The following is a 10,124-nucleotide window of genomic DNA, read 5'->3' on the forward strand; positions in this document are numbered from 1 at the left end:
GTTACAGTATATCCAGTGACATTGATAGAAAATGTTTATACTAGTAGTAATCATAGTAAGTCATGATAGTTTTTAAGTTTCTTCTGATACATAACCAATGCATACGTATTACTTCTTGTTAAAATCTTGATTGGGCTGGAGTACAATTTGTGGCCACCTGGGGCAGAGGGGCCGTGAGAGCGGTTTTCCTGTCTTGATTGTTTGAAGGATATCTAAGGAGAAACGGCTGCCTGACAGGTTTTTTCTCTCTCACACTCCATAAATTCATTATATTGTTAAGGTTCTGTGACAGAATGTATTATTACTATTTCTGTAACCAATGATGAACATGTATGCTATATTTTTTTGTTTATCGTGGGATTATTGATCCCCCGAAGGGGGGAAATATGTAGTGTCTTAAACGTATAGTATCTTAAATGTGTAATATCTAAAAGCCTTAACTCATATAATTCTACAAATGGTGACAGTCCTGGAAAGGCCAAAGTTAATTACTGAACCATCTGGCCAGATGTTTTCCTTTAAGCCAAATGTATGAAAGGCCCATAGTGCTTATCTTATGAGCCGTGACTGGGAAAATGAGACGGGTGGTCGTCCTTAAATCAGTATGAGCCGAAGTATAGAATATGATCCAGGATGCATGTCCTCTTGGGAAAAGACCTCTGACCCGTTCTCACTGTATGTTAAGATGAATGGTCTGGGAAAGTGAGCGCTGGTACATTTGAGATATATTAAATCTGGACAAAGACAGGTTTTCTCTTTAAGATAAACATTATTGCACAGTAGGCTCATATACATCTGTTATACATTAAGAGGCGGACCCAGAGAATGATCAGAATATATAATGAGTGTGCAGCCATGGATCGGGAGTCAGACTTTGAATCAGAGCGTGCTGACTCCAGGCTTGACCGGAAGGCCTGTAAAGATGCTATATTTCTGTGCTGAATAAAAATCATTATTTACACGAAATAACTGCGTCTACGGAGATTCCTTCCAACCGACAGCTACACTCCATCAAGACGACGAAATACACAACACATGCTGGGCCCATAACCCAGAGGTCGATGGATCGAAACCATCCTCTGCTAACTGTAACCTTTTTAATACCTCAGTCACATTCCTCAATGGCAATCTGAAGACATAATACCATTGAGGTATCAGAATTCTGTGTTCAACATCTTCCTATCTGCATGTGATGAGAACATGGGTGAAAAGGACAAATGCTGGATTCGAATGACCTGCCAACTTTGTGCACCAAACAGAAAGATTCCCATTGGATTCCTTTTAATGCAGGCAAGCACCAGTTGACTCAATGATGAATGTGCAGGGGTCATGGAAAACCTTCCATAATCAAGACTGAGAGGATAAGGTGACGGACCTAATATCCGTTGGTGTCTCCCTGCGCCATGTTAAAATCATGCCTACTACATTAGTGATCTTAGTGTCTTACAAATTCCCCACAGATTGTTCCGTCAGAACACAGCTCTTTAACACTGCAGCAGAACTATTTAAAGTTCCGCATAGATAATTAAACCGCGAACGAAAAACGTCTTCTACATTTGCGTGTTCAACAATGGTCACCAAGGCAAGAGGCATCAACCCCTGGCTGTCAGGATGGCCAAACGTTCTAAGGCGCTGCGTTCAGGTCGCAGTCTCCACTGGAGGCGTGGGTTCGAATCCCACTTCTGACCGATGTTTACCTTGTTGGTCCGTTTTTCTGAACTGAGCCCGTGCAGGGGAGACTTGTTGAGTTGATACTGATACTGAGTTGATACTGAAGAAACATGAGAGAAAACTATTCAACATGCTGACTCTGTTCGATTCTACAGTTTGCTTGGATAATGCTCAAGTCCTCTGCTGCTTGTTTGATATTGAAATATTTTGGCAAAATTTCACTGAATATCGAAGACTCATCCGGATGCTTGAGCATGTCTTTGGACAAAAATAGTTGAAACCTCGCTGTGACACACCAGTCTAGCTTTCATTTGACATCACTGGCTTGAACACTTGTTTTGGTATCATGATAGCTAGGCATGGGCTCTCATTTGAACAGAATCTGGTTCCAGGAATGGCACAAAAGTGTGCAACTGTGTGGCTAAATCTGTGTGTAAATAAAGTGCAAAGGGAAAAGAATGCAATGTCTTATCTGCTAGTATCCTCAGATTCCTTCTTTTTTCGTTTCTATAGTGGCATTTTATCTTGATAATTCAATTAGGAGATGGATCATTGATGAACCATGACACTCTCTGATTTACAGCATTTGGGAAAGAAAAGGTGTCACCTACAAGTAAATCAGTGTATTGCATAATGTGAACAAGTGAAAAGGACAGATGTCACAACAATGCTGTACAGAGTACACTGATCTGCATAATCCAGTCCTTTATTGTTTTCTGAAAATAAGCTTAGTATGTGTGTTTTGGACCTATCTGGTTGTACAGAGGAATAAATACAAATCATTACTTTTTGACTAAAAAAGGCTAAACTTGACAAACTGAAAGAAAAACTGTGTGCAGTGCAGGATAACCTTTGTATTCTATTTGACAAGAGCTCGTGAGACTGTTTAACATAAAGCTAAAACGAGCACTTTTTGACTAGCATTTACAGCGACCCTGGATCTCGACGGATCTAGGCTTTGGACCCGCTGATCAACATCTGCAGTATTAACGGAAGGAGATCTACTGTATTTGACCAAAATTATAGCGTGGCAGCGGTGGGATTCGAACCCACGCCTCCAAAGAGACTGGAGCCTTAATCCAGCGCCTTAGACCGCTCGGCCACGCTACCAGTAGCGAAGCCGGGAGATGAGACCGCCAGCTTGTGGAGGAGATGCTGTCGCAGCCGGCCATAACGTCAGCGGCATGCACGAAACACGCTTAACAAAAGACTTTTGCTCGAGATCAAAGTGATACAAAAACACACAACAGGCTGTGCAGAATTGGTCGTCCATTGCATTGCCCTCTGATTGGCAACAATCATCCACATATAATAACAGGATTCAGACGCAAGTTTTTTTTGCCACTGTCGTTTTGCCACAGCTGCGACGATCCATCATGGAAACAGACAACCTTTGCAAAATAGACAGCAACAAAAACAGCTTCGGAAATTCCTCTGAAGGTAACGGCACACTTGCGTCTTCTGCCAATGGTAAATTTTGGTTTGTTGTCTCAGGTGGCCTCCTGAGGCCACTGAAGGCATGTACGTGGACAGCAAGAAAGACGGGGGCCACAATCCCTAGGGAAGCCTTTGGAGGCAAGAAGTCGCAATGCTTAGGCAAACCTCACAGTTTCAGAAATTCCTCTTAACAGTCAAGTATGGCTTTACTGAGTAGCATTATATCCTGAAGCCTTGTGATAGAAATAGCAAAAGAGCCAGAAGTTGTTGCAAATCTGACACTAAGATACAGCCTTGCGACGAGGGTGGGACTCGAACCACGCGTGCAAAGCACAATGGATTAGCAGTCCATCGGCTTAACCTCTCGGCCACCTCGTCCGATAAAGATGACTGACGGCACTGCTGAAGAAACGAGGGGCTTTTATTTTATCGCGCACAAAAGGGAGGTGCAGTGTGTTATGAGATGGGCCAAGGTTTATAAATAGCGGCACACTTGTGTCTTCTGCCGATGGTACGTTTTGCTTCTTTGTCTTAGTTGGGCTCTTGAGCCCACTGGAGGCACGTAAGTGGACAGTGAGAAAGAAGGGGAGCCACAATCCCTAGGAAACCTATGAAGACAAAAATTAACAATTCACACAACCTTTAAAATACTCCCTGGCAGCCGTGGGTAAACCCAGCACCTTAGTCTACTTGGCCAAGCTACCTGTCGCCCAAGGACCCCTTTGGCTCGTGAAAGAAAAAAAAATTAAACGTCCTTCCTGCTAGCATCCTCAGAGTCCATTTTTTTCCCTTTTCTACAGTGGCATGTTATCTTGATAATTTAATTAGGAGGTGGAACATTGTCTCCCAAGGTGTGAAGAGCATTATTCGCCATGAACCTCGACACTTTCTCATGTACAGCCTTTGTAAAAGAAAAAGTGTCACATAAAAGCAAATCAGTGTATGGCTTTACACTGTACACTGCTCTGCATAATCCAGTCTTTTAATGTTTTCTGAAAATAAGCTTAGTATGTGTCATTTGGACCTTTTGAATATACAAAAAAATAAAATAATAATCCTACCATTTTATTTCATATTGGTTCGGACAATTTTGCAGATTAAGAAAAAGCTCTACTAGGAAATCGTGATCAAGGATTCCTTCATGGCAATCTGAACACATAATGCCATGAAGGTATCAGATTTTTGTGTGCAATATCTTCCTATATGCAAATTTTTAGCTGGCCTAAGAACACTTAGGCCAGAGTCATTTTTAATCATACATTTAATAAATGTCACAATTTTATATGAGCCACCTTTCATTGGGAATAAGTGTAAGAATGTAGTGCTTAAATGTGATTAGCATAGAGGTGGACATCGATTAAGATCACAGATAAGGATGAGTATCGCTTCAGAGTGAAGAAAAGTAAAACCTATTTCAAAATCCTTTCACTTCAAGATCTGCATGTGGTCAGTACATGGTTGACGAGAAGAAATGCTGGAACACAGCTCTTTAACACTGCAGCAGCACGGTTTGCAGTCAACCCCGTAGATAATTAAAACGCCAACAAAATACATCCACGACTTTTGAGCGTTCATTATTTGGCCTACACATGGTCACCAAAACAAAAGTCTAGGTTTCATTTGAGATCACTGGCTTGAACACTTGTTTTGTTATCATGATAGCTGAGCATGGTCTCTGACTGAATCCTTCACATTGTAATTCAAATTCAATTAAAACTTCATATGATATCGACAAGAACCCAACTGGGTTTCCCAGCACCGTTTAGAAGCTAGAAGAGTAGATCCGAGCCACTTTTTGCCACAAGATGTGAGTATCGTTTTGGTTGCTCGCAGTGAGCAGAGTGGCGCAGCGGAAGCGTGCTGGGCCCATAACCCAGAGGTCGATGGATCGAAACCATCCTCTGCTAACTGTAACCTTTTTAATACCTCAGTCACATTCCTCAATGGCAATCCGAAGACATAATACCATTGAGGTATCCAAATTCTGTGTTCAACATCTTCCTATATGCACCTTTTTAGCTAGCCTAAGGACAGTTAGGCCAAAGTCATTTTTAATCATACATTTAATAAATGCCACATAATTTTATATGAGCCCCTTTTCATTGGGAATAGGGGTAAGAATGTTGTGCTCGCATGTGATTAGCAGAGAGGTGGACATAGATTGGGATCACATATAAGGATGAGTATCACTTCAGAGTGGGGAAAAGTAAAAACCTATTTCCAAATCCTATTACTTCACTATCTGCATGTTATGAGAACATGGGTGAAAAGGACAAATGCTGGATTCGAATGACCTGCCAACTTTGTGCACCAAACAGAAAGATTCCCATTGGTTTCCTTTTAATGCAGGCAAGCACCAGTTGACTCAATGATGAATGTGCAGGGGTCATGGAAAACCTTCCACATAATCAAGGCTGAGAGGATAAGGTGACGGACCTAATATCCGTTGGTGTCTCCCTGCGCCATGTTAAAATCATGCCTACTACATTAGTGATCTTAGTGTCTTACAAATTCCCCACAGATTGTTCCGTCAGAACACAGCTCTTTAACACTGCAGCAGAACTATTTAAAGTTCCGCATAGATAATTAAACCGCAAACGAAATACGTCTTCTACATTTGCGTGTTCAACATATGACCTAGACAATGGTCACCAAGGCAAGAGGCATCAACCCCTGGCTGTCAGGATGGCCGAGCGGTCTGAGGCGCTGCGTTCAGGTCGCAGTCTCCTCTGGAGGCGTGGGTTCGAATCCCACTTCTGACAGATGTTTACCTTGTTGGTCAGTTTTTCTGAACTGAGCCCGTGCAGGGGAGACTTGTTGAGTTGATACTGATACTGAGTTGATACTGATAAAACATGAGAGAAAACTATTCAACATGCTGACTCTGTTCGATTCTACAGTTTGCTTGGATAATGCTCAAGTCCTCTGCTGCTTGTTTTATATTGAAATATTTTGGCAAAATTTCACTGAATATCGAAGACTCATCCAAATGCTTGAACATGTCTTTGGACAAAAATAGTTGAAACCTCGCTGTGACACACCAGTCTAGCTGTCATTTGACATCACTGGCTTGAACACTTGTTTTGGTATCATGATAGCTAGGCATGGGCTCTCATTTGAACAGAATCTGGTTCCAGGAATGGCACAAAAGTGTGCAACTGTGTGGCTAAATCTGTGTGTAAATAAAGTGCAAAGGGAAAAGAATGCAATGTCTTATCTGCTAGTATCCTCAGATTCCTTATTTTTTCGTTTCTATAGTGGCATTTTATCTTGATAATTCAATTAGGAGATGGATCATTGATGAACCATGACACTCTCTGATTTACAGCATTTGTGAAAGAAAAGGTGTCACCTACAAGTAAATCAGTGTATTGCAAAATGTGAACAAGTGAAAAGGACAGATATCACAACAATGCTGTACAGAGTACACTGATCTGCATAATCCAGTCCTTTATTGTTTTCTGAAAATAAGCTTAATATGTGTGTTTTGGACCTATCTGGTTGTACGGAGGAATAAATACAAATCATTACTTTTTGACAAAAAAAGGCTAAACTTGACAAACTGAAAGAAAAACTGTGTGCAGTGCAGGATAACCTTTGTATTCTATTTGACAAGAGCTCGTGAGACTGTTTAACATAGAGCTAAAACGAGCACTTTTTGACTAGCATTTACAGCGACCCTGGATCTCGACGGATCTAGGCTTTGGACCCGCTGATCAACATCTGCAGTATTAACGGAAGGAGATCTACTGCATTTGACCAAAATTATAGAGTGGCAGCGGTGGGATTCGAACCCACGCCTCCAAAGAGACTGGAGCCTTAATCCAGCGCCTTAGACCGCTCGGCCACGCTACCAGTAGGTAAGCCGGGAGATGAGACCGCCAGCTTGTGGAGGAGATGCTGTCGCAGCCGGCCATAACGTCAGCGGCATGCACGAAACACGCTTAACAAAAGACTTTTGCTCGAGATCAAAGAGATTTTAATCCAATTCTTCACAAAATCCCATGAAAGCGATTTCTTGTCTTTGATATACTGAGGCCATAATTGCCTGACAACCTTTAAATTACTCTGGTTTTAAGATGAACTTTCTGTAAATAGATTACAAAGAAACAAAAAGAACCTTGGACCTCAGGCTGTTTGGATTTCGCTTTCCCGTCTGCTGCAGTGTTAAAGAGCTGTGTTCTGGTGAAACAATCTGCAGGGACTTTGTAAGAAACTAAGATCACAAACAGTGTAGGCAAGATTTTAACACAGCGCAGGGAGACCCAAACGGATTTCAGGTCCGTTGCCTTATCCACTCAGCCATGACTACGCAAGGATCTGCCTGAAGTCTGCACATCCATCAATGAGTCAGAGGCAGAGAGGAAAAAAACAGTTAATACAGACAAGCAGGCAGTCAGAAAAAAAATATAAGACTGACAGACAGATAGATAAAGACAAAAAAGCGGACAAATAGATGGTCTGATGGACAGACAGACAGATAGACAGATAGATAGATAGATAGATAGATAGATAGATAGATAGATAGATAGATAGATAGATAGATAGATAGATAGATAGATAGATAGATAGATAGACAGACAGACAGACAGACAGACAGACAGACAGACAGACAGACAGGCAGGCAGGCAGACAGCCTTCATTTAACACTGTGATTAGAATTTTATAGTGCCTTCATCCTGTACAAACAACTGATGTTTTTTGGGAGTGTGGATGAGAGAGCTGGTCTCATATTGCTCCAGAAAATTATTATTAAGTTACTGAAAATAATTTGCATTGTTTAGTGTCTGTTCCTCTGATGTAGTGACTGACAGAGTTATGAAAATACTCCACCATGTACAGTAATTGGGTGACAGTAGGTGGCGCAATATTGGCCTTGTTTATTTATGACAATAAAATTAATGGTGCCAACTTTATGAAAAAAAAAAAACACAAAGGTGAATGAGAGAGATCTCAAAGTGAGCTACCTAGTAGCTGAACTCGTAGCCTAATCTATAAAAAGCCCCACACTGTGGCAGAGACATTAATGCTACCTGCCTGCAAAGCCGCTGTCAACAAGATGCTCGGCCCTGACGCAGTTAAAGAAATAGCTAAAATTCCTCTCAGATTACACAATTACCAGACGTATTGATGAAACAAAAAACAGAGAGACACTGAGAGCTGCTGAGCAAAAGCTTTGTAAAGAAAATAAATTAAAAAACAGTTAAAATTAAAAAAGGGTAAAACAATTATTTTATGTTGTATATATGTAATGTAATGTTATTTAAAAAAGAGGAAAAATGTTTAAGATATTTTCTGTCATTTTTCCCGTTGTTTACGCAAAATAATTTATCAATACATAAAAATACATAAATAAATAATTAATTCAGGCGCGGATGCAAGGAAAAAAAAAAAAAAACCACCAACTGTACAGGACCTTGTTAAACACAGTAAACCGGTTATGACGTCAATCAAAAGGCCTCTACAGACACTATACAAGTCCAATGATTGGATAGAACCTTAAACCACCCCTGCATTGATTGGTCAGTTTACAGACATAATGGGCGTGGTCAACAAACAGCAGGCAATCTATCAACTCACTCTGGACTTTTTGTGTTGTGTATCTTAGCAACCGTATTAAACAAACCAGCGGCTAATATTCACGAGGCGAAAGGTTTATTCATTTTGATAAACCGTTCTCTCTCTCCTATAGATAGATAGATAGATAGATAGATAGATAGATAGATAGATAGATAGATAGATAGATAGATAGATAGATAGATAGATAGATAGATAGATAGATAGATAGATAGATAGATGTTAAGTGTTAGATTTCAGTAAGTGTATTTAAAGGTTTTTATTTTTTCATGACGGCCCCTGGAACCCTACAGTAGAAAGGCATGTACGTGTGTGTGTGTGTGTGTGTGTGTGTGTGTGTGTGTGTGTGTGTGTGTTGACTACATGTGTATTATTTTAACAAAACCTTAGTTCCTTACCATCTCTCTCTCTCTCTCTCTCTCTCTCTCTCTCTCTCTCTCTCTCTCTCTCTCTCTCTCTCTCTCTCTCTCTATCTTTCTCATAATACCCAGAAGGACAAATGAAATGGGAGATGCTCCCAGAATTAACAGAATTAAGGTTGATGCCATCAGACACAATAATATCATTGGACCCCCTCAGAATCCAGAACGAAGTTAGTTTCTCTTCAAATCAGATGCTGTTACAGAACCACTGTAAGCGAGTGTGTAAACGAGTGTGTGAATGAACGTGTTAGAGATCACACACTAAATGAGCTTGTAATCATGTATCATTTCATCATGTTGGAATTTATACATTTTAATTGTTTGTGTTAAATGCATTGTTTCTTTCTTTGCAGATAATGTTGTTCCTGTCAGGATCATTCAGAACAGACTTTAGAGTCCAGACACATGTACTTCTTCTTTCATTTTAATAGATTGTTCTAAGCATTCAGTCTTTTCAATTAATCATTTATTATGGTCCTGGAGACGCTTAGAACCTTTGCTCGGCTAACTATACCTGCTCACGGAGGTAAACTAATATTCTTTAAGACGGCCGCTTAATGCTTGCTCATTCATAAAGAATCAGAAGTTCCCAGACGTGCTCTGTGCTCCATCCGTTCATAAGCCTTCAGTTTGTACAGATTTGTGGTAACGCCAGACTACATAATCAACTAGGTATAAATGATTTCAGGAAATTTTAGAGTTAATCAAGAATTTTACATTTATTTGCCAGGCAATAATCAATAAACAAATGTTACATATAAAACAAATAATAGAAAAAGTTACATAACATGATCAGCATAAAACTAAATATTTTAGCAATACAGTTTACTAAGGAAATGTTAAAGAAACACTATACCTGGCAATAGAGACACACAGAGACTGTGTGGGAAGTTCTGACTATTGAATGCTTCCCTGAGTGTTTCGCCAAATTTCCTTAAATACCCCAACCATCGTAAACACTTGTAAATTCAAAGTGATAAAAGCTTTGCACACCCTTTCTTGGGACAGGATGTGACC

This window comes from Silurus aristotelis, assembly GCF_946808225.1.
Source record: "Silurus aristotelis genome assembly, chromosome: 8".
NCBI lineage: Eukaryota > Metazoa > Chordata > Actinopteri > Siluriformes > Siluridae > Silurus > Silurus aristotelis.